General features: G+C 41.7%; 1 pseudogene; it reads left to right on the top strand.

Moving 5' to 3' along the window:
- Positions 1-403: 403 nt before the first annotated feature.
- LOC148044498 (uncharacterized) overlaps positions 404-22,260 on the top strand; it is a 45,817-nt pseudogene continuing 23,960 nt past the window's right edge.

Genomic DNA, 22,260 nt, shown 5'->3' with positions numbered 1-22,260 from the left:
ATAAAAAAAGAGAATAAATTCATATCCTAGGCATCATTCTTTAAAACGTTCTTTTTATTTTTATACTCGGTGTATATTTTTTGTCAATTGTTCACAGCCAGAGGTAAAACGATTGCCAAGAAATTAGAGAAACCTAGCCTACCTGAAAAAGGTTGCATAAAGCAGTGTTACAAAATCACAGAGGAGGGAATCACTCATGTAACTTAAATCCAGCCTTGTTAGATTGTCCAAATGAAGGAGCTTCTAACAGTTTAGTTAGGAATTAAGTTAATTAGGTTTGGTGTAAAGTTGGTATGGTTCCTGCTGGAATGTTTCCCTCATTTTCCTCCATAGAAGTGGTGGCTGGGTCCCTCATGTCACCCTGTTAGCCCAGACTTTAATTAGTTCTGGCATTCGCCTCATAATGATAAATGCTGAGATGATGAATGGAAATGCAAATGAGTGTGAAGTGGCTCAGCCATCAGAGCTGCATATCATTAATACTTTCCTACTGTTAAATCGATCAGTGTCATCCCTGGATCCCACTCTTCAGCGGGTGCAGATGGCTACCCGCCAGAATGCTTTCCACCAGACCAGCAAGGCAAACTTTGAAGGTTCTCCCCTCCATATGCTTTTTATTTCTCATTTCATGATCTTTTTTTGGCAGCTCGGATTCCAATATAGTTCCAGCTGAGATGCTTGCTCATAATGGTCAATAAGGAAATTGCTAATTTAGAGCAAAACAAACACCCAGTAAACGGCTTTTTCCCCAGATTCATTTTGAAGTGGCTTGGATGCTTTCAAACTAATGATTAACGCACAGGCACACTCAGTTTCCCATTTCCCATTTCTAATATTTATCTGTTGAATATACACAATAAATGATGTGTGAATGTATGAGTTTGGGTGCGTGTGTTATAAAAATTCAACAGAGAGGAGACAAAACAGTACTAAAATGGAATAATTCAATAGGTGAGGCAAAAGACAGATATAAAACTTCGGCAGCTGCCTCCCAATATCAATATTTGCTTACATTTATTTCTCTTTCCCAATGGAATTCTGGCTGGGTAGCCTTTACTTATGTATTTATTATTTTACAGCATTTATAACCTGTCCCATCTGACCAACTCTGTGTGATGCACACAAGTATAAGCATAAGAGTTAACTCAATAACTTAGAAGCAACACAAAGTCTTATCTAACAATCTTAATATGTAATAATAGATCCTAAATGGCTTCTGGGTCCAAAGACCAATTGAAACAAAATAGGTTTTAGTAGAAGGAAGAGGTTAATTTCACATTCAGGGATAGTGTGTTACCAGTGGTGAAATTCAAATTTTCTTGCTACCAGTTCTGTGGGCGTGGCTTGGTGGGCGTGGTAAGGAAGGACACTGCAAAATCCCCATTCCCTCCCCACTCTGAGGCCATCCAGAGGTGGCACTTGTCGGTTCTCTGAACAACTCAAAATTTCTGCTTCCAGTTTTCCAGAACCTGTCAGATTCTTTCACCCCTGTGTGTTACACCCCCTTTATTTCAAGGGCCGGGGATTGGAGGTGGATCCCTAGCAGGTTTTGCCCTGATGTTCAGACAGGAAGAGCAGAGTATTACTTGGCAAGCAGGGTCTCTAATATATTTCAGTGCCATACCATAAAGACCTTATTGGTTATCACCAGCACTTATGCCTTTTGGTATCCAATGCTGAGAACTTAAGATTGCTGTAATTCTGCAGTGATGGTTTTCCCCAGTAGCAGTCTGGCCACTGCATCTGTGCCAATAGGTGAATTGTAATCTACCTATGAGTCAGGGGTGGGATGCTATGGGTTCGCCCGGGTTTGGGAGAACCCTTAGCTAATGTTATGGCGGGTTTGGAAAACTCCACTCCTGGCTGGCCAGGGGTGGATTCCAGCAGAGACTACTGCCGGTTTGCTTGACGATGCGCCAGGTGCACTTCATGCACCCTGTGGGTACATGCGCTGTACAACTAAAATTGCTCTGCGCACGCACAAAAGCAAAAAACAAAATATAGCCATAGGCACCGCTGGGAGAACCAGTTCGGGGGTGTGGCAGGCCTGAGTTGCTGCCGGTTCCAGCAACCCAGGTCACACAGTTACTACCGGTTCGGCTGAACCAGGCTGAACTGGTAGGAACCCACCACTGGTCCTGCCCCACCCCTTCCACCCAACCACACCGCTCCCAGGAGTTTCCATGTGGCCCGTTTTGGATGTGAGGTAAATGCAGGGCCCGCCAGAGGTTCAGGGAGGGGGGAAATGGGCCTCCTGGAAGGCCTCCGGAGTCCAGAGGAGGGAGTTTTCGCCCTCCCAGAGGCTCGAGAAAAGCCTCTGGAGTCTGGGGATGGTAAAAACTCCCCCCCGCCATGATGCAGGAGGCCGACTAGGCCACGTCCACCTAGCAACTGAGCAGAAAACCCATTGCTGAAATTTTTGAAGCCCACCCCTGCTATGGGTGTATGTTCTGACCCCCCTCATCCCACACCAAAACATTCCACGCCAAAGATACTTTACGGAATTTATTCACAGACAGGTCCTTGGCAGCAAACTGGCACAGACAAGCCTGGGCAGCAATTCAGCACAGATAAGACTTGGCAGCAATCCAGCCTGCCAAGCTCACAATACTGTTCTCCAACATTAGTTAATGTGTTGACTTCTGCAAAAGGGGCGCGTGCACAAGCATTCCTTTTATAGTCTGGAGAGGAGCCTAATTACCACCAGCTGAGTGCAATTACCTCCTGTAACTGCGCAACTGTTCCTTATGCCTATTAGCTCTCGGGTGCCGGGCATCCAGGAACAACTCACTGCTGAGGTCCGGATCACACTCCCTTGTCTCCTCCCCACTGCTCCGAGGCTCAGGCGCCTCCTGGTGGCCAACCAGCCTCTCTGTGCCCTGCTCGGAGTCGGAACCCTGTCCAGGGTCCTCCACATCCTCCAAAGCCAACTCATAGGGCCCCTCGCTGTCGGAGTCTGGCAGCTCCAACAGCTCCTGCTGGGCCACAACAGGTATATAATCTCAGTTTAAGACTAATATATTCTGGACATTTGTTGGAACTAAGCTAAGATCAATTTTCTGTTTATGCACAGACACAGCCTACTAGTTATACAAAATAGCTAACAATGTCTTTTTGTTCCAATGTTTTGAAACAAACGTGTTGTCAACCATCGCAGGTGACAGTTAAGCAACTGTTTTTATCTTGTTTGTTTAACTGAACACATCAACATACATTGGAAGACCTTCAATTCTCACAATTACAAATATCCTGTTCTACCTCCTATCTTTGACTGATTCTGGTATATATTACTCTTCCTGCATGTATGCTTGCATTTTTTCCCCAGAATTGACTCAATTTCTGATTGTCAGGGTCTCTATATCTATGCTACATTTCATTGTCCTCAATTGACTCAGGAACTTTAATATCCTTGCAAATAAACCTATCCAGCTGATAAGCTTATTCCTCTCTGGTTTTCTGGTTTAAACTGCTTCTTTGCCTGCCAGAAAGGAACTCGTTCCATCTTTTACTTGACATCCATAATTATAGTGGAAGAATAGATTACTCTGTAAAAGCACTTTTGAAAAAACTAGCAGGTAAGTCATTCTATTACTAAAATATAGGCCGATATATTATATCATGCACAGATGGTTCCACCACAAAACCGCGGTAGACAAAAGCGCGCTCGACAAAAGGGCGTACGTGACGTCATCACAGTGCGACGAAAACATCGCGCTGTGATCGATAAATGTAAAAATAAAGCGAAAACCTTACCCTAACCCCCCCAAACCTAACCCTAAACCTAACCCTAAACCTAACCCTTAACCTAACCCTTAACCTAACCCTAAATCTAACCCTAAACCTAACCCTTAACCTAACGCTAAACCTAACGATAACCCTTAACTTAATGCTAAACGTAACCCTAACGCTCTAAACCTAACCCTAACCCTTAACCTAACCCTAACCCTAACCCTAACCCTAAACCTAACTCTTACCTTTATGTGAATCGGCTTGCTTTATTTTTATTTTTATTTCAATTTTTAAATTTTTTCGTCACGCTGTGATGACGTCAAATGCGCGCTTTCGACGAGCGCACTTTTGTGGACCGCGGTTTTGACGAGTCACGGCACAGATTCATAATTCCAGATGAGAATGCAGGAAAATAAGAACCTCATTATTCAGCAACAATAAACTGGCTACCCCAGAAGACATAGGAGCAGAGCCCCTGACATACTAATAATTGATTATACAGTCAATCTCCAGTATTTTCCCATCATTCCAGGTCCCTAGGACAAGTAAGCAAGAACAAACTGAAAAAATGTAGATCATCTTGAACAGCACAACATTTTGCATCCAAGACCCCTACTTTGGAGGAGAAAATAGTTTCATTTGAAACCAGCTAATATTGCATGAAAAGCAGGAAAACCAAAAGACACTGTAAATTACTTGTTAGTTGTTATTATTAGTTTAATACACCCTTCAACTCCACATGAAGCAGTCCATTCACTTGGCCAGATAATTCTACTGTTTCAGCAGCAGATGATTCTATGAAACTAATATTATTTTATTGGATAGATCTTCAGCATTCATGGGAAATTAAAGGACAACACTCAAAATCAGTAGAAATATAAGATTATATTCAAGCTCTGAGGCTTAATGAAGATAGAAACTGATTATGAAATTAAGAGCTAATATACTACATCAAATATACATTTTTCTCCTTGGGTAATTAAAACCTAAGAAGGTTATTTTTTCCCCCATGTAGCATGTTATACTTTTCCTATGTCCTTTAGACATAAGAAAAATGATTTGCAATCACTAATTTAAGATATTAGGATATTACTATGCAGACTTGGTCCCTGGCTTTAAAAAAATTAATCTGCATTTTTTACACTGAAATTATAAATTTGTCATGTGAATAAAGGAAAAATGGAATTTCCCATAAATGCTGTTCAGCTCATTGCATTAAATCAGGGTCTTTACATAAACACTTGATAATTGTGTTTGTAGAGATTTTTATTTGTATTCCATAAAAAAGTCAAAATATATGTCTAGTGATAAAGTTAAAAAAACCTCCATGATATTTGTAATGTAGATAAAAGTCAAACATTTATTATCTCACCAATTTTGTAGTATCCTATCAATTTGTTATAGTAACTTAAAAATATTAACATAAAAATGCTTCTAAGAAGTCTGCTTTGATTGCAAGATAAGACATACCGATGCTTCTAATGTCATATTAAAAGAAGATATTGGAAGCATTCAGTCTGTCTTATCTTGTAATCAAAGAACATTACAGGTATGAAAGGGGCTGGGGTTTAGCACAATCAATATTATATGCTAATGTTACATTACATGTTATTACTAATTGTGAATATGTTGTACCAAAATGTATTGATACAGGGCTAACAATTTGATGATGGACTAACAGGTTAGTCTATTAACTGGAGTCCTCTTTACTTGCCCCCTGACAAACATCTAGCAGATTTCACTCTATTATGGGAACCTCAGGTAGAGCCGAGGTGGCGCAGTAGTTAGAGTGCAGCACTGCAGGCTACTTCAGCTGACTGCAGTTCTGCAGTTCGGCTGTTCAAATCTCACCGGCTCAAGGTTGACTCAGCCTTCCATCCTTCCGAGGTGGGTAAAATGAGGACCCGGATTGTTGTTGGGGGCAATATGCTGACCCTGTAAACCGCTTAGAGAGGGCTGAAAGCCCTATGAAGCGGTATATAGGTCTAACTGCTATAACTGCTATGAGAGGACCAAGTTTTAAAGGCCTTTCTGGAAGGCCAGCTGGGTTGGGAACAGCTTCAGCTTCACTGATGGGACAGGTAAATATAACTGAGGAGAGGCCAGCCCTCAAAAAAACCGGCCCCATGTTTGCTAAAGTGAGCAATTAAAAACCTGTATTGTAGGAAGTTATCACCCAGCCCTCTCCCAGAAAAATGAAATATCCTAGGAAATATTGAAAAGGCAGAATATTTCTCTGGATATGAAAAGGAAGAAACATGTTTTTAAAGACAGAATAGCTCCCTGTAGCTTCCTGCCCATCCCCACTGTGTTAATGGGCCATTAAGAAGGCCAAGGTAGTCCACTTTACATAATAAAGAGTTCTCCACTTCAGCTACAGGAAAGCATGATAATATTGGCCCCAACTCCCCACATGGCATCTGAGAACTCAACCAAACCTGAATTCAAAACACAGCCTAGAGAGTTGCCCCTGCATGGGTCTATGGGAGTCTGACAACCAATCAGAATACATTTCTTACACAGGAACAGGAAACAGAGAGGTGGGACTGAACAGGTTATAAAAAGCCTAGCAAGCCCCTCCCTCAGCTCTTCTCTTCTTCTCCAGCAACATTGAAGCATGTGATCACCTTTTCTGTTCAGAGCTCAAGGCATATGGCCCTGTCCACCAATAAACCATCTTTCCAAGCAGCCTCCATGGTGTCTTTTTCCCCACTTGGAGCCGAACCCAGAAGGACATTTCTTTCATCACCTGTATTACTTTACACAAAAATGTATAATAGAAATAAATAATATCAGTATAAAACAGTTTGCGTTCAGCCACTGTTATGTCCAAGGTGGGCCAATAGTTCCAACACCATATTAAGGAGAAGAGTAGCAAACCATTGTTAATGAACAGGTTTAAAAAGCATCAATTTCAATACAGCACAGATCTTTTCAGGAAGCTATTTTTTGAAGTAATTTTGCTCTATTCTTCTTACTTTTTGTCTGCATTCTTTGCTTTCGGTCATTTAACCAGTAACTGATGCATAACAGGAGCAATTTTCTTACCTGGGGATGGACAGATATTATTGGCTTAGCCCTTTTGCTGAGAATCTTTCTCAAAAGATTTTTGCAAATCCATTCCATCTGCAAGCTTGCGGACATTATTGATGATATCTAAAGGTTTAGTGAGACTAATGCCCTTTGCAAAAAGCAGCACCTTTTTTGAGAAAATGTATCTTTCTATAGCGAGTAGACTACTTAAAGCATCTGCTGGCTGCACTTGAATTGAGTTGCTGCTTCACTTTATACAGTGGGATATTTTTTCCCATCTGGCTGTGTAACATGGCAACAGCCAAACTAAGTGAAATAGAAATGATTTGCTTTTCTGAAGGAAACCAGAAATTGCTGATTCATTAATTATGGTCTGATTGATTATTCTTGTAGATCAGTTTCCCTTTTTCCAACTGCACTGAAGCAATGTTATTCAACCTCAAGAAAGTTAGGGTTAAATTTTAAATAGCTTCCTGCCCACCCACCCCCTCCCTAGCTATAGTATGGCTTTTCAGTTGTTTTAAAAAGTTGACCTCTGGTATTATAAAAGAAAGACAATCAGTTACCTAATAGGCACTTTATTTGCTAATCAAACCTCTCATTAACAATTAATTGGCACAAAAGTTCGCTGTCCATTATTGCTATGTCAGTCAAGCACTGTCGGCTTCAGAGAATGAAATTAAATGAGCTGGTCAGGTTATAAATAATTTCCACTGGCTACTCCTCTTACCTCAGGGTGTTTAAGTGGAGGTCAATCTCCTGTCTCTTGCAGCCAGAAAAAAAGGGCTATTTTGGCAAGAGTACAAAAGTTGTCCTGGTGTGAATCAAAATTTAAATAACTAGTCATTCTGTGGGTGGAATTTGTTTTTAATCTTTTTATTTTGCTCTGAATGCAGTCAGAAGCACAATCTTTTTTACCAAGCAGCCTTGGGAACATCACATTTTCATTTTCTGCCACACAGTTCACTCCCAAGAAGGTAAATTTGATCATTGCAATAATTATTTTGACTTTTTCATAAAGTGGGACTCAACCAGAGATGGGTTCCTACCAGTTCGCACCTATTCAGTAGAACCAGTTCGTCAAATCTACCGAACCGGTTAGAAGAGGTTCCACCAGTGGACCCGGAAAGCAGGCCACACTTACAGTTGCCTCCTTTGTGGGGGTGGCTTGCTGCCTATGTGACCGGATGGGAGTGGCTTGCCACCCATGTGACCGGATATGAAGATGCCAACGACGCTTGTCAGAACCACCTTAAATTACTTCACACATAGCACTGGCATAAGAATATGATGTCAACTTGTTTTTTAAAAGGCATCTTTGGTTTGCGTTAAAACAACTTCAACACACGCAATGTTCTAATTGCACCACAAACGCAGTAGTCATCCTTACCTTTCACAGAGGCACTGAGTTTTATAAACATGAGCATCATAGTGTAGAATAATCATATCCAAGGACCAGTGGTGGGTTTCAAAAATTTTTGGAACCTCTTCTGTAGGTGTGGCCTGCTTTCCGGGTCCACTGGTGGAACCTCTTCTAACCGGTTCGGTAGATTTGACGAACCGGTTCTACCGAATAGATGCGAACTGGTAGGAACCCACCTCTGTGAATGATCAACATATAGATTTATGAGTGTGTGACAGAGAGAAATAATTAGAAGTGGATCACAAAATGCTTCTTTGTGCAAAAGATGGGTTCCAGATCTGAGTAGATCCAAGGATTCATTCTCAATGGCATCTCAGGGATATGGTTGGTCACATTTTCTGAAGGACATTCTCTTCCTTACAGTCCTTATCCCTTTTATAATATGCATCAAACCTTACCTTTGCATCCATGAACTGACATTTCCATTTAGTATGGTGTTACATCATCCCCAAATGAATATTTGAATGAATGAATTGAATTGAATGAATATTATACTGATGAACAGAAAGAGGAATTCTTTCAGAAGGAAAGTGAAGTCATCTTTACCATGTGTGCACTGAACTGCCACCTATGACATCTCTCTATAGATTCTCTCTCTGTAGTTTTCAATGGATTTGTTGTTTTGCCTTCACATGTAACTCATGGACTGCATCATCCATGACAACTATGTTTCACAAGTCTAGTATCTTCCAAGTTAGTTATCCACTGGCAATATAATTATGCAGTTTCCCATCTATTTTGGTGGGAAAATAAAGGGATAAACACATTAAACTTTAACATTACTATAAAATGAGGTAGTGAAAACTATTTCCTATGTTGCCTTCTCACAGAATAGGAGAGGTATATAATTATAATGTCAATAAATAAATGCATTTTACTTTAAATAAAGGTTGATATAACCGTTGTGTTATAACAATCAATTTAATTATTGAAACAATCATTGTTTTTTTAAATCCCAATATTATAGAATAGAACTGTACTTGAAGAACATCCTCAGGTTTTGGTATCATTTATTTGTTTTATCATATTTTATCATATTTATCATTTATTTGTTTTACCATCTCACAAAAAATGACTCTGGGTGGGTGTGCAACACTGAATGAAAGAAAACCCAATAAATGCATCTAAAACAGTCAAAATTAAAACTATGAATCTGTGAAAAAGCACAGAGAACATAAAAACACACACAACCAACTTTCCTAACTTATGCCTCAGGCATTCTGATCTTAAGGATGGATAGATTAATACCGTTTGTCAAACAAATCAAGCTATTCAAAACTATAATGCTCAGTTTCTCTGAGGTGTATCTCTGTGAGATGTCCAACAGGGCCATTGTAAAGAGAGGGGGGCGGATTCATCTGAGACCATGAGTGACACAAGAAAAAAAGGAACTGAACTGAGAGGGATGAAATTTCTGGGTAAATAAAGGCATCTTACACAGATGACATACAAAAATACATGGAAAAGGAGAAGATAAAACACGTGCAGCCTGCTACATATCTTTACACCTATGTGATCTCTAGTGATCAGCAGGTTTATACAAACCACAGATGCACGCAATCTTGAATTTCAATAATTATAACAGAGCAACGCATTATTTCGACAAATACATTTGTCCATACAAGCACTTGGTGAGATAAAGGAACTAGCAATTCAGCTGGTTTGCCATTCCCAACTGCACAATCAGAACAATTTCTGGTATTTCTTGCTGGAGGAAATCAGATGAAAAAGTGCTTATGAGAGATTCTCAGGACTAGCAATAGCAAAAGCAGTTAGACTTATATACCGCTTCATAGGGCTTTCAGCCCTCTCTAAGCGGTTTACAGAGTCAGCATATCGCCCCCACAGTCTGGGTCCTCATTTTATCCACCTCGGAAGGATGGAAGGCTGAGTCAACCTTGAGCCGGTGAGATTTGAACCGCCGAACTGCAGCTAGCAGTCAGCTGAAGTGGCTGCAGTACTGCCCTCTACCCACTGCGCCACCTCGGCTCGACTATTCACCTAATTGGGAAGGGATTCAACTCCCCTTGCTGTGTTTGGACTGTTCCCTACAGATTCACTCTCTCCATATTAACAAGGTCAATATGGGACTCTGTCTAGTTTCAACCTTCTTGAACGAGTGGTTTTTAAAACTAAATAAGAATGTTGATATTTCCGAAACCTCAAATCGTTCTCCTGTTTGAAAAGAAAGACGATGAACCACAGAGTCTATTTGCCAAATCTCGGAGGAATTTGGATACATTTCCCATATGTTTTGGTACCCAGAAATCAGACTTCTGCACCATTTGTCCTCCAGATGTGTTAGTTGGCAAGTGTTAGTGACAGTACCATTAGGAACATTGGAGAATAACACACCTGTCTCCCTACTGGAGCTTTTATCAGTTCATTCAAAATACAACAAAGAAACAATCTAGCTCCTTCACTTTTTACTGACGATATATTTTGACATAATTTTCTCGGATTAGTTTATTACTCAAGTTAATGACATATACTAAGACCAGAGCATCTTTAAAAATTTTTTTTCTTTTCAAAGGTTTTATTTCTTTTAAAACCCAAATATTTCATCATTCGTCAATCATTAAAACATCGAAGTACAATTTTTTTGTATGCCCCTCCCACCCTCCACCCCCCCTACCCCCCTCCTCCTTCCCCCCCCCGACTTCCCAGAACCTGTACACGGTATGGATTTTTAACAAACACAGTCTAAAATCTATGGAGAAAAAAGAAATAAAGAAATTAATGACATTCTACATTGACCTTAGCTTCTTCTTGCTGAACTAACTTTAAACAATTTAAATCAAATCATAGGCTAACTGGAATTTCTTGGTCCCGTATTTATTTTGTATATAGTCAATCCATTTTTTCCAGTCTCGTTTATATCTCTCATTTGAGTGATCTTTAAGATATGCCGATATTTTAGCCATCTCGGCTAAGTTTGTGACTTTCAATGTCCATTCTTGGATTGTAGGCAGGTCTTCCTTCTTCCAGTATTGCTCCACCAACAGTCTTGCTGCCGTTATTAGGTGCATAATCAAGTTAGTCTCTACCACTGTAAAGTCAGTACATATACCTAGTAAGAATAACTGAGGAGTAAACTTTATCCTTCTTTTAAAGATATTTTGCATAACCCACCATATTTTTATCCAGAATGCCTTAACCTTTTGGCAGGTCCACCATGTATGATAATACGTAGCATCAAGAGAACTTTAAAATTTATTGTGTGTCCCATGCACAACCTATTTTAATAATTGTAACATGGCTCACTGGATGAATCTAAATCTCATCAGGTTAAGCAAGTGCCTCCCAACTGATTTAGAAATTGCAGATTTGGATGGTGGTTTCCATTTTAATAAAAAAAATGCCTTTGTGTTGTGAAACTGCATGCAGTAAACATGCAGTTAAATATTGCTCAATAACTATCCTTTATGTTCTAGAGAAATCCATGGCACGACAAAACCGCGCTCGACTAAAACGCGCCCGATTAAACCGCATCGCTGACGTCATCAACAGGGCGACAACAGCGAGCGTGGAGAAAGAAGGGCGCTTTAAATAGCGCTTTGAAAGCAAGCTGATTCAACTTAAGGTAAGGGTTAGGTTTAGGGTTAGGTTTAGGGTTAGCTTTAGGGTTAGGTTAAGGGTTAGGTTAAGGGTTAGGGTTAGGGTTAGGGTTAGGGTTAGGGTTAGGGTTAGGGTTAGGGTTAGGGTTAGGGTTAGGGTTAGGGTTAGGTTAAGGGTTAGGGTTAGGGTTAGGGTTAGGGTTAGGGTTAGGGTTAGGGTTAGGGTTAGGGTTAGGGTTAGGGTTAGGGTTAGGGTTAGGGTTAGGGTTAGGGTTAGGGTTAGGGTTAGGGTTAGGGTTAGGTTAAGGTTTAGGGTTAGGTTTAGGGTTAGGTTAAGGGTTAGGTTTAGGGGGGTTAGGTTTAGGTTTAGGGGTTAATTTTAGGTTTAGCGTTTACAGCGTGCTTTTTTCTCCGCGCTGTTGTCACGCTGTGATGACGTCAGCTATGCGGTTTCGTCGAGCACCCTTTAGTCGAATGCGGTTTTGTGGTGGAACCAGAGAAATCAGCAAATAACTTCTGCTGTATAGTTCATGCTAAATACAATTATAATAATCAAACCTATTTTCAAAAATGTTACATAGGTTATTCCTAGGGGAAAAAAACCTCAGTTTCTAATTGCTTTTGTGGATGAAATAATTAACTGCATGATCACACATAGGCGCCTCTGCTGTTTCCATCTTTTCCGATTTAAAATAGCACGAAGCTATTTTAGCACAGACTTATATACATATTCATACTGCTTTACAGTACTCTCTAAGGCTAAGCAGTTTACAGAGTCAGCATATTTTCACCAACAATCTGGTTCCTCATTTTACCAACCTTGGAAGGATGAAAGGCTGAGTCCACCTTGAGCCAGTCAGGATTGAACTCCTGGCTGTGGGCAAAGTTAGCTTGCAATGCTGCATTCTAACCAATGTACCACCACACCATAATAGAAGTTTTGGTGAAGAAAATGTACGAACTTGCCCAATGAAGTCAGCCTCATATATCTGGTAGGACCTAGAAGAAGGACCTTCTCTGTGGTGGCTCCCTTCCTTTAGAATATCTTCCCTGCAGAGATTAGACTGGCCCCCACTTTAACACTTTTTTTGCAAGGCCCTGAAGACTTGGTGTTGCCAACAGGGCCAGGGAACCTAGAGTGGGGTAGAGCCCATCAAGTGGTTTGTTTGACTGATTACTGTCACCCAGATGGGGGGCTTTATTCTTTTTTTATCATTGTATATTGGCTGTTCCTCTTTACTCAACATGATAAATATTGTGGTTCTGCCAATCCATGGGTAAATGCAATATCCAATCACCAGCTGCTTAGGACTTGGAACAAGTGTTCTTTTAGAACTTTTTTCCCCAATTGTATCTGGAATTCTGGTATATGGTACCCTGTTGTGGCCCAGCAGGAGCCGTTGGAGCTGCCACCAGACTCCGACAGCGAGGGGCCCAATGAGTCGGCTCTGGAGGATGTGGAGGACCCTGGACAAGGTTCCGACTCCGAGCAGGGTGCAGAGAGGCTGGTTGGCCAGCAGGAGGCGCCTGAGCCTTGGACCAGAGGGGAGGAGACAAGGGAGTGTGATCCTGAAATCAGCAGTGAGTTGTTCCCGGATGCCCAGCACCGGAGAGCTAATTGGCGTAAGGAACAGTTGCACAGTTACAGGAGGTAATTGTACTCAGCTGGTGGTAATTAGGCTCCTCTCCAGAGTATAAAAGGAATGCTTGTGCACACGCCCCTTTTGCAGAAGTCAACGCATTAACGAATGTTGGAGAACAGTATTATGAGCTTGGCAGGCTGGATTGCTGCCAAGGCTTATCTGTGCCGGTTTGCTGCCAAGGACCTGTCTGTCTGTTAATAAATTCCGTAAAGTATCTTTGGCTCGGAGTGTGTTGGTGTGGGATGAGGGGGGGTCAGAACAGTACCGTAACCCTAGCTTGTATCACAGAACAGCCCCCTTTTGTCTTGCTTGATATAGACATAAGAACCTAGCCTTTTTCTTGACTAAAGAGCACAAGAGGGCTTCCTGGCTATATAATCAAGTCTGTTGATCTTGCAAGACAGTCTGAACAAGATTAGCACCCAGAAGTACTAGCTCTACATTTATTGTAAAATTATATTAAAAGAATGTTGGAAGTCTGAAAGTACATCTCTCTCCCCTCATCTTTACAGTGGGGAGGATCCTCTCTGATATATTTGTCACACAACCCTTGCTTCCAGAGGTGGGTTCCTACCAGTTGGAACCTATTCGGTAGAACCGGTTCATCAAATCTACCGAACCGGTTAGAAGAGGTTCCACCAGTGGACCCGGAAAGCAGGCCACACCTACAGAAGAGGCTCCAAAAAAATTTGAAACCCACCACTGGTCCTTTGATATGATTATTCTACACTATCATGCTCATATTTCTAAAACTCAGTGCCTCTGTGAAAGGTAAGGATGACTACTGCGTTTGTGGTGCAATCAGAACATTGCGTGTGTTGAAGTTGTTTTAACGCAAACCAAAGATGCCTTTTAAAAAACAAGTTGACATCCTATTCTTATGCATGCCAGTGCTGTGTGTGAGGTAATTTAAGGTGGTTCTGACAAGTGTCGTCGGCATCTTCATATCCGGTCACATGGGCGGCAAGCCACTCCCATCCGGTCACATGGGTGGCAAGCCACTCCCACAAAGGAGGCCACACCCACAGAGTAGGTTCGAACAATTTTTGAAACCCACCACTGACACACACATACACACACACTTCTTATCTGACCATTGCCTAGCCTTTCTCCTGTCTTCCTCCTGTCTCCCAGGGCATTCCTATAATATTATAGAGTCATAGAGTTGGTTCTTTTTAGATTGTGCTTTGGTTTTCTAAGCAGTTACTCTCCTGCTGGGTCATTATGATAGCGTCGTAAGAAACAAAATGGAGCTCTTTCCCAGTTCTACCTTCCATCATTCTAGAAACTGTGAATCAGTTCAGACTTTGAAAACAATGAGTTCAAGAGGTGAACTGCAAAGTTGTAACTTAATATGTATCCCTTGCCATTAATCTGGTAACTCATTTCGGCCTTGTGCTATTCGTTACCTTTTCAATCTGCAGGAGAATCAAGCATCAGCAATATAACCCCAAGGCTTAAAAATTGATCTTATGTTTTGTTTATATTTTTTTCTCTCTCTTTTTTTTCTTTCCCTGGTAAAAAACCATTATAAAGAAATGACATCAAGCTTTGCAAGAAGTTCTTCCTGTTGGGGGTTTACACTCACAAAAGTTATTGTAAGGATTTCCTTTTTACAAATAAAAGCAATAAAGAAGCAGAATCTTAGAAAGGTCACGTTTTTGGGAAAGGACACAAGTCTCCAAATCTTGCACCATATTATCTGGCTTTATTCACTCATTTTGCTCAATAACCAGTGGTGGGTTTCAAAATTTTTTGGAACCTCTTCTGTAGGTGTGGCCTGATTTGTGGGAGTGGCTTGCCGGCCATGTGTTATGTTATGTTATGTTATGTTGATTTTATTTATATGCCACCCTTTTCCCCCGAAGGGGACTCAGGGCGGCTCACAACTCAACAGGGAAGGGGATACAAACAGAATTTAAAACAACATAAAAAACAATGCAAAATTAAAACACAACAGTCATACCAATTCGAGACGGGGGCAGCAGTTCTTTAGCCCCAGGCCTGTCGGAACAGCCAGGTTTTAAGGGCTTTGCAGAAGGCCTGGAGGGTGGTGAGGGTTCGAATCTCCACGGGGAGTTCGTTCCAGAGGGTCGGAGCAGCCACAGAGAAGGCTCTCCTCCGGGTAGTCGCCAGTCAATATTGGCCGGCAGATGGAATTCAGAGGAGGCCTAATCTGTGGGATCTAATCGGTCTAGTGGAGGTAATGTGACCGAGTGGGAATTGCTTGGCAGTCATGTGACTGGGTGGGCGTGGCCAACTTGTAAAATTTGGTGAAACTCACTGAACAATGCTCTTGCTTAGCAACCAAAATGTTGGCTCAGGAACTCTGGCATTTGAAGCACCCAAGTCTTAAAGCTGTCAAGTTATAAGACCCTTGCATCCCTAACCCTTTAGAAAAAAAACAAAAGCCAGGAGTGTTCAAACTTGACAGCTTTAAGACTTGTGGACTTCAACTCCCAGAATTCCTCCTCTCGCTCTTCATCTTGATGATTTGTGGACGGGCAGGGGGAGGGAGCTGGAACCGGTTCTAAACGGCACTGTAGATTTGTGGAACCTCTTCTATAGAAGAGGTTAGAACTGACAGGAACCCACCCCTGTCGATACCATACCTTTGTATATGAAGTTTTAGGGCTTCGGGCCTCCCTCAAAAATGTTCACACTACAGATCCTGTTGGTTATTTCATATGTGGTTTTCAACCTTAGAAATATGGAAGTAGGAGAATCTGTTTCCACATACTGTCTTAACCGAGAGAAGACTGTATCCTTAACCCTCACACCACTGCAATGTGTAGAAGCTAAGGGCATGATTTAGGATCTTCTGCACCTAAACATGTGGTACAAGGCCACCGTCAAGAATTCCCATCCAGAGATGTAGAAACATTGTATTCTGTCTGATGTTGAATAAGGACTTCTAATTCACTGTTACCTTCCAGTAGTATAGCAACTCTAGCAAACACTCGGCAGCATTTCTGGCAATTTTTATTTTAAACATGGAACTTGGTGTCTCCTGACAGGAATCAGACTTTGGTGATTCCAGGTCGATTTGAAAATGCATGTAAATTTAGGCTTTCTGCACATAGGTTTATGTTCTGACCCCCTCCTCCGTCCAGTAATGACTGCCGAGAAAAGCTTAACTAGAATGTACTTTAATAGCAAGATACCAACATCTTGGTGGCTGAAAGCCAAGCAAACAAACAGATAAGGACCTTGGCAGCAACTCAGACAAACTTTGGCAGCAATCCAGCCTGCCAAGTTAGTTACAACAGTTCTCTTTAGTCAATGGGTTGACTTTTGCAAAAGGGGTGTCTGCAGAAGCAGTCTTTTTTATAGTCTGGAGAGGAGCCTAATGACCACCAGCTGAGCGCAATTACCTTCTGTACTTGCGTAACTGTTCCTGATGCCTATTAGCTCTTCAATTCTGGGCATCCAGAAACAACTCACTGCTGGCTTCTGGATCACTCTCCCTTGTCTCCTCCCCACTGGTCCAAGGCTCAGGCGCCTTCTAATGGCCAACCAGTCTCTCTGCACCCTGCTCGGAGTCAAAACCCTGTCCAGGGTCCTCTATCTCCTCCAGAGCCAACTCATAGGGCCCCTCGTTGTCGGAGTCTGGTGCCAGCTCCAACGGCTCCTGCTGGGCCACAACAGGTTTATATTTATATATTTTATAAAATATAGGGATACAGAGAGCAAAATTATTCTTGTAGCTTCAATGCTCGGTCAAATACCTTATGGAAGGGAACAGGATTCCCTAGTGTAGTGCTTTCATAATCATGTGCCAGTGCCAAAAAGACTCCTATAGGAAAGTTGCTAAGAAATTGAGGAAAAAATAATTACACTGCTCAAGTTCTATGTGAATTCACAGTATCTATTAGAAAAGTGAGTTTCCCCTCTGCATGTTTTGCTATTCTAGATCTGCCTTCCTCCAATGAACTTTTGATGGAATTAGGGTTAGTTCTTACACGTCTCTGTATCAGTTCATTTCAGAGGTACATCATGGGCAGTGGTTTGAAGCAATAGCAATAGCGGTTAGACTTATATACTGCTTCATAGGGCTTTCAGCCCTCTCTAAGCGGTTTACAGAATCAGCATATCGCCCCCACAGTCTGGGTCCTCATTTCACCCACCTCGGAAGGATGGAAGGCTGAGTCAACCTTGAGCCAGTGAGATTAGAACCGCTGAACTGCAGATAACAGTCAGCTGAAGTGGCCTGCAGTACTGCACCCTAACCACTGCGCCACCTCGGCTCTTACGCAGAGGGTCAAAGCTACAGAACAATTCAAAATAAATGACTGAAGAATAATTAATAACTCCAATCATCTTTCCCAGAACTGTACATTTACCAGTCTAGGTGAATTAAATTAGTCCTGAGCTTAAAGGTGCTTAACTGAGAAATTTGCCATCTACAAATCAATGCTTTCAAACATGGAGCTATCAGTCACAGATTCAGCAGCTCTGGACAGTTTGGCAAAGATACCCATTGCAAAGAAATAGAACTACCACCCTACCAGTGGTGGGATTCAAATAATTTAACAACCGGTTCTCTGTCCTTAATGACCAGCTGTGTAGGCGTGGCTTGGTAATCATATGACCATGGGATTATGGCCAACTCAATGTCATTCATGTTGAGGGGCTCTTCACCTTAACTGTTACAATGGTAATAAGGGTTAACTGGAGAGGCCGTTTCTGTAATGCCGCCCGGAGTCTTCCGAGAGTGGGCGGCATACAAAACTAATAAATAATAATAATAAATAATAAACAGGGCAATAAAGATTAGGCTAGAAACAACACCAGAATGTTTCCTTCTTGCCTTCCTTACAGGATTAGCCCTGTAAAGTGGGGAAAAACCAAAATAAGATTTCTTCCAACAACCCATTCTCCGAACTGCTTAGAAAGTTAACAACCGGTTCCCCCAAAAAGGTGGGAACTGGCTGAATCCCACCACTGCACCCCACTTTCAAAAAGAGACTACCCACTGACTCTGTGAAGGAATCACTTACGGTATCTCCTTCCAAGATGATTCCTCCCCAAGAAAACAAGAGACCCGTCTAAAAGAAAGAATTTCAAGTATCTATGAACATGTCTTTACTCTTACTTTAAAACAGGAACTGTCTCTTAACTCCAAATAATGCTTTTGCCCTAGAGGATTTATACGCAACTTTGAAAATCTTTGATTTCTATTACCTCAGGTAGCCCACCTGTCTGAATTTCATCCTACAAACAGTAATGATCGAAACAGGCAATTCGAATCCTAACTCTGATCATATGTTAATTTAAGATAATTTGCACAGAAGTTCTGAATTACCTGGGAAATTAGAATCAATAGCAATTCAGAAGTCAATTATTTGCTTCTTGCTGATGTACCCAATCTAGGTAAAACATGTTGAAGATGAGATGTAGCTAGGCATCTCCTATCAGGTACTTAATAGAACATGAAGTGAGGGGAAATTAAGGTTATAGTGTATTATTACACCTGAGATCTCCTCCAGGCTTCAGTTCCACTGTATAGTGTATAAGCCTATTGAAAAGAGGTTATTTAAGACAGGAGGAGGTGCAAAAGTGCTGAAACTTCTGGGATCTAAGCCAGGTGCACAATTCAAAGCATCTTATGTGTAGAAAATAATTATCAGAAATGGGAAAAGATTGAAGTCTATAATGAAGAGCCATTAGACTTGTATCTAAGCTTGTTCCATGCGAGTGACTAGTTAGAGTGAAAGAAAAAAATATTTAGGGATGTGTGGATTCTCCAACATTATCTTCATTTTCTGTTAATTTGGGCAATTTAGGGATCCAATTTCCAATTCTAATAGATTTGTATGCTGCCCAATCCTGAAGGACTCTGGGCGGCTTACATAAAAACAGTTTAAAAGTATTTTAAAAAGTTTAAAATACAAGACAAAAACAAATTAAAAGAAGGACACAGCATGCACTCGATCTTAATGGGGCTGAAGGTCAATCCAGATCAACAGCCCCAGGCCTGCCGGAACAGACAGGTTTTACCAGACTTATGGAAGGCCGAGAGAGTGGGGAGGGTCCGGATCTCAGGGGGTAGATCGTTCCAAAGGGCCGGGGCAGCTACAGAGAAGGCTCTCCCCCGAGGAGCTGCCAGATGACACTGCATAGTCGACGGTACTCGGAGAAGGCCTGCCCTGTGCGATCTTATTGGGCGTTGGGAGGCATGTTGCAGGAGGCGGTCATGGAGATATCCAGGTCCTGGGCCATGTAGGGCTTTGAAGGTAATAACCAGCACCTTGAAGCGTCTTTGGAGACCAATAGGGAGCCAGTGCAGCTCGCGGAGGATAGGTGTAACGTGGGTGTACCTAGGTACACCCAGTATCGCTCGCGCAGCTGCATTCTGGACCAACTGTAGTCTCCGAACACTCTTCAAGGGCAGCCCCATGTAGAGCACATTACAGTAATCGAGCCTTGAGGTGACGAGGGCATGAGTGATCATTTGGAGTGCCTCCCGGTCCAGGTAGGGCCGCAACTGGTGCACCAGGTGAACTTGGGCAAAAGCTCCCCTGGTCACAGCTGACAAATGATGTTCTAATGTCAGCTGCGAGTCCAGGAGAACACCCAAGTTGCGGGCCCTCTCTGAGGGGTGTAAGATTTCACCCCCCAGGTTTAAAGATGGAATATCTGGACTATTTTTGGGAGGCAACATCCAAAGCCACTCAGTCTTGTCAGGGTTGAGCACAAGCTTGTTCATTCCCATCCAGATCAGACATTTTTTTCCCTAAGGATTATTTCTTTAATTAAAAAAAATATTGGTATAGTAACAAGGACAAAGAAATTGTGTCTGCATATTTTTTTAAAAACCCAATTTTGTTTAAAGTTGTGTAAGCCCAGATGACTTACAAGACAACTAGAGTCAATGTAGAATACCTGACATTTCTAGGAATGATGATCAGATCAAGCAATAATGTATGGACTGCACAGGAACTATGGCAAAATTGAAGATGCCCTTGTGCAAAGAATGCCAGAGCAAACCAAGTGTAAATTTTTGAGGGAAGGCTGGATGCCAGCTTTATTGGCTAGCATTTATCCAACCCTGGTGTCTTCTGATGGTAAAATCCCTCTCTCTCTCTCATCCTAGAATTCTTTTACTCTTTTGCAGCCCTTCTACCCTCTGCTTGGCACATTCTATGCTCCCTCCAGTACAGGGGTGGATTCCTGCCAGTTCTAACCTCTTCTATAGAAGAGGTTCCACGAATCTACAGTGCAGTTTAGAACCGGTTCCAGCTCCCTCCCCCACCCATCCACACATCATCAAGATGAAGAGCAAGAGGAGGAATTCTGGGAGTTGACGTCCACAGGTCTTAAAGCTGTCAAGTTTGAACACCCCTGGGTTGTTTTCTAAAGGGTTGGGGTGCAAGGGCCTTGTAACTTGACAGCTTTAAGACTTGCACACTTCAATGCCAGAGTTCCTGAGCCAACATGACTGGAGGAGGAATTCTGGGAGTTGAAGTCCACAAGTCTTAAAGCTGTCAAGTTTGAACACCCCTGGGGGTTTTTTTCTAAAGGGTTAGGGGCACAAGGGTCTTGTAACTTGACAGCTTTAAGACTTGCATGCTTCAAATGCAGAGTTTCTGAGCCAACATTTTGGTTGCTAAGCAAGAGCATTGTTAAGTGAGTTTCACCACATTTTACAAGTTGGTCACGCTCACCCAGTCACATGGCCAGCAAGCCACTCCCACCTGGTCAAATGGCCAGCAAGCCACTCCCACAAAGCAGGCCACACCTACAGAAGAAGAGGTTCTAAAAATTTTTGAAACCCACCACTGTTCAAGTACAATGTATCAGTGCACATTCTGCACACATGTGTGCTGGCTGCATCTCAATGCCTATGCAGTGGGTATGAATATGGCTCACAGATCAGATCTTCCGCCTGTAAGACTGAGCTCTGCTGTCTTTTGCAAACCCCTTCTTTTAAGAATGGCTCGGAAGAAAACCATTGGGGTCTGTTGCAATTTGTGAATGAGAACCTAGCAATCTGAATCAGGATCACAGGGATGAAAAGGAAAGTCTCGATGCTTTCTTCTCCCACTGAAAAGTGGGAGGTGGGGGCTTTATAAGAATGAGAAAGTTTGATGTAGGTTATGCATTTGAATTGTGAGCTGTGTAGCAGTTTGCCATGTGGAGGGATGTAAAAGGATACACACGGGCATAAATGTTCAGTTCCAGCTTCCATTGATGCACACCCAAGAGACACTTTGGGGCTGAAAAAGTGTCTGGTTCCTAGATTTCAGTAGTTGTTTTGGTTGATGATAGATGATAGATAGATAGATAGATAGATAGATAGATAGATAGATAGATAGATAGATAGATAGATAGATAGATAGATAGATGATAGATACAAGAAAGCAAGTTTGCAGGTCTTTTACTAATACAGAATCTAAATTATTTTGACTGCATGTGTTTCTGCACTGAACATTAAGAAAGAGTGAATTAGTTGTGGAAATCAACCAGATGGTGTAGCTATTGTCTTTGCCATTTGCCAAAGAATAATGGATTTTGTCCTCCACAACTTAAATTTTGTAGTTATTAAATTTGTGTATCAATATGAATGATGGTACTAGCAAAACTTCCTCTAGTCTCTAAAAAAGCATAGTAAGATATTTTAATTAAAGAATGAAACTGGATGAAGAGCAGCTGCTCATTTGAAGGTGACTGATAGGAAGACAAAAAAATACATGAACACTGGAATAAAGACTACAAGAGATACTTAGTTGATTAATTAAACAATGAAGTAAAATGGGTTCCATTTTTGCTGAATATGAAAAACCAAGAAGGATTGGACTTTAATAGTATTTGGATGGGAAACTATTGGCAATCCATAACTGTATACTAACTAGAAAGGAAAATTGTAAAAAAA

The sequence above is a fragment of the Thamnophis sirtalis genome, unplaced genomic scaffold, assembly GCF_051295495.1.
Source record: "Thamnophis sirtalis isolate CommonGarterSnake01/CBP01778 unplaced genomic scaffold, rThaSir2_p1.2 scaffold_8, whole genome shotgun sequence".
In the NCBI taxonomy this organism is placed as follows: domain Eukaryota; kingdom Metazoa; phylum Chordata; class Lepidosauria; order Squamata; family Natricidae; genus Thamnophis; species Thamnophis sirtalis.
The sequence above is the reverse complement of the archived record's forward strand: the minus strand, read 5'-3'. Positions and strand labels throughout refer to the sequence as shown.